Here is a 336-nt window from a genome sequence, read left to right on the forward strand (position 1 = left end):
GGCCCGCAGCGCCTCGCCCAGCCTGCCGCGCGGCGGGGGCCGCGGAGACACCCGCTCCAGGCGCAGGACGCGGCTCAGGTGGGCTGGGGACGGAGGGGACCCAGGCGAGCGCGATCGCAGGTTCGGGGACTCCTCGCCGCGGGGTCGCTTCTTCCCGGGAACGAGGGCAGGGGTGACGCGGCCGTCACCCGCACAGATCTGCTTCCTGGGCTTGCTTTCGCTTTGCCCGGCGCCTGGCGAGGCCTGCGCACCGCAACCGGAGAGCGCGCGCAGGTGGCCGCCGGGGAGGGGCGGGGCCGGCGCCTCAGCCTCCGGGACCCCGGCCCTGCTCCCGAG

The sequence above is a fragment of the Myotis davidii genome, unplaced genomic scaffold (assembly GCF_000327345.1).
Source record: "Myotis davidii unplaced genomic scaffold, ASM32734v1 scaffold430, whole genome shotgun sequence".
In the NCBI taxonomy this organism is placed as follows: Eukaryota; Metazoa; Chordata; class Mammalia; order Chiroptera; family Vespertilionidae; genus Myotis; species Myotis davidii.